The sequence below is a fragment of the Tauraco erythrolophus genome, chromosome 5 (assembly GCF_009769465.1).
Source record: "Tauraco erythrolophus isolate bTauEry1 chromosome 5, bTauEry1.pri, whole genome shotgun sequence".
Classification (NCBI taxonomy): domain Eukaryota; kingdom Metazoa; phylum Chordata; class Aves; order Musophagiformes; family Musophagidae; genus Tauraco; species Tauraco erythrolophus.
In genome coordinates this window covers 1,335,210-1,338,499 of record NC_141469.1, presented here as the reverse complement: position 1 = coordinate 1,338,499, position 3,290 = coordinate 1,335,210, and positions in this window count along the sequence as shown.

Here is a 3,290-nt window from a genome sequence, read left to right as displayed (position 1 = left end):
CGTGGTACCACTGCCCCCTGGCAGCAGCGTCTCGCCTGCCGCCGTCATGTCCCTTCTGCTCCCTGGGCAATCTGCTGGCATCCCTGGGAACGATGGTGCCACCAGCGGCTCCGGACCCGGTCGCTACGGCCACGCAGGTGGCATTACTATCGCCGTTACGCTCCGGAAGACCAGCTCCTCTCCAGCTCCACCATACGACACCTTGAGTCGCACACGCCAAAGCTGCAAAAGGCATTTTTTGCTGAGATACCACGGTTCGAGTTTTAGCCTTATTTGCCATCCAATGACTTGTACATTTGATTGCCAAGGTTTTTTTTTTTTTTTGGCATCTCCCTTCACGTGTGTTTGCCGCAACAGCGTAAGAAAGGGATTTCGGTGCCGGGCAGCACGGGGAACACAAGCACTCTGTTAACAGAAAGGGCTATACTTCTTCATAGTGCATTAAATCTGGGAATATTAAACCACAGAACCGTATTTAATTGTTTAAAAGACACTAGTCATCTAGCAGATTGTTAAATGAAGAAACATAGACCACTTATTATTTTTAAGAAAGCGACGTCAGATTTACGGTCACGATTTAACCACAGGACATGGGAAACTGGAGAGAAAAACGTGAGATATGAAAACTACCGTTGTCAAATACATTATGGAAAATAAAAAGCAATGGAAAGAGGCAGTGCTTGTGACAGTATCGTGCAACAGACACATTCCATAAAATTGTTCCTGTTTTCAGGCGGTTAATTTTGAAACGACGTGCGCCAAATAAACCGCGACTAAAACCACCTCGAATCCTCAACACAAATGAACAAATAGCCATAAATCAGTCTAAAAATAAGAGCCAGGAAGACCAAGGGTTTCATGGCCTGGGGCACTGAGAGAGCAATCAGTGGTCCTGGTGTTGCAAGAGGTTCCTGGAAGCGGGGAGGCTGCGACCCCAACGCGCCGTACGGACTGACGGCGCTGACGGCACACGCCGATGCCGGTGCTCACCTTGAGCCCTTGGGAGAAAAAGCAGATGGAAAACATCTTTCTCATCGTGTACAGTCACTGTGGGGCACGTGTTCTGCCTTAAAATTCTAGAGAATTGCCTCTCTGTGAGGGATGGACTGACTTGCACGGTACCTGTTGGCTGGAAATACGGGAGCTGCCGTGTGCTGCCACGCTGGGTTTTGCCGGCATTCCTCCGGTTGGAAAAATTCCCAATGGACTCTTCTATACGTCCACCCTTCCGGAGAGTGAGGGGCTGTGCCACCTCCTGGGATATACAGACGGACAGATGATACACACCTAGAGATAAGAGGTGAGGCTGAGCTCTGGCCGGACGCACCGGAACGGCTGCTCACACGCTCTCAATAATTTTTCCAGTGATAAGAGAAAGATCCATTATTGGCTTCTGGGAATCTGCACTCAGAGGTCTTCAGCAGGGATTCTATTTGCCAAGGAATTTTTTTACTTTCCCTTTTCTGCCCCCTTGACTGGGCAGAGCCGTGCCCTCCGCTGGGAAGCACTCAACCCGAGGACTTGGGTAACGCGGAACACGCTCCCAGGACTCTTCGAAATGGGAATCTGCTCCCAGTTACACAAAACGGGAGCGATGCTGTAACTATTATGACCAGAGAGCGGCTGAAGTGTGACAGCACGTTTGAATTTCTGGAATTGTCCAAGGAAACCTTTCTGTTGGGGCAGCCAAGCAGGCCTGAAGAGCTGGATTGCGTCAACATTTAATTCCCAGGACTTCATAACCACCGAAGGACAGAAGTAACGGCAGTATGACAGATGTTGCAGCGCAAACATTTATTACTTCTGCCCAACGTCCTGCCCAACGAGACATCCATGGATATGCTCCATGAGAATTCTTAAGCAAAGGTGATCGGTCACATTTTACAACAACAGCACATAAAACAATCCCTGGAAAGAACGGGGGATGAATTCTCAGTATATGAGCAAGTTCACCTTGGCATAAGGAGAGAGGGACCGAGAAGAGGATGACATCAGGAGGTCTAAAGTCCTCAGTAAGAATTCTGTGAAAAGCAGTGCTGCCCACGTTGGCTTACTCCAGAGGAAAACCGCACTGGGAAACGCCGGGGTCCTCCTGTGACGGCCACCCTGCCACAGAACAGATACAGCACGTGATTTGAAGTCTCCTTCTGGTCAGGAGATCTACAGACAAACCCTTCCAGTACCTATTTCTTTGCAGAATCACAGGAGTAGCTCTGGCTGTTCAGGGATCGATGGTGTTTTGTTGCGGGGAAATCCCTATTTTCAGAGCATGAGTAGCTAGTTGACACTTCAGGTCATTCATAGAATCATGGAATGGTTTGGGTTGGAAAAGATCCTAAGGATCACCGCGTTCCAACCCCCCTGCCATGGGCAGGGACACCCTCCACTACACCAGGTTGCCCAAAGCCTCATCCAGTCTGGCCTTGAACACTTCCAGGGATGGGGCATCTACAACTTCTCACAAGTCCGTGGTCAGCTGAAACACCCGTGCTGCTGGCATGGCTGCCCCTCCCCTGCTGACCACCAGTCAACAGAAGACTCGTTGCCAGTGAAAAAGACAAGACACCCACATCCCACCCTGCCAGCTGACCAGCTCTCATCTCCTGCAGCTTTTTCTTTATCCTTCGTGCGCCGCGGCGCAACATCTGCCTCGAATCAACCTACTCCAAAGCACACGCTACGTATATTTAAGCCGGGGCAGCCCAGACAAGCTGTTGATTGACAACAAAGACACTGTAAAGCCTTCTCCTGAAGGCCATGCCCTCCAGGAAGCAGCTTGATTGATGAGTAATCCCATAAAGCCCTAAGATTAGGCAGAACATAGTATGAACCAGAAGAACATCTCTCCCTACTGCATGTGCACCTCCCGTTGGCTGCACCAGCGTGTGGCTTTTCCTTTTTATCTTGTTCACAAGTGCTTAGGTTTTAGTCACATTCTTGCAGAAATTTTTGGGGAGTTCTGCAGAGAGAAGTGACTATTTTTTCAGTACTCTGATTCCTTTTCTGACAGTGATTCATGCAAAAAAAAAAAAAAAGCTTACCTAAGGAAGGAGGGAGGTTGCATGCTTAAGCATTCCTGCACCTCTCAAACATAATGAGCATCCTGGCTTGACTCCCTAAAAGTCTTCTTTCTTCTCTTCTCATCTGTTATATATATTTAAACTGGGATTCTCCAAAAGGAATAATTAAGATAATAAGGAATTAACATTTCCTTCGGTCCAATATCACAGATCAAGTACATATATAGGCCATCGTGCAAACTTAAGTTGACCCCAAGAGTAAAAAGCTGA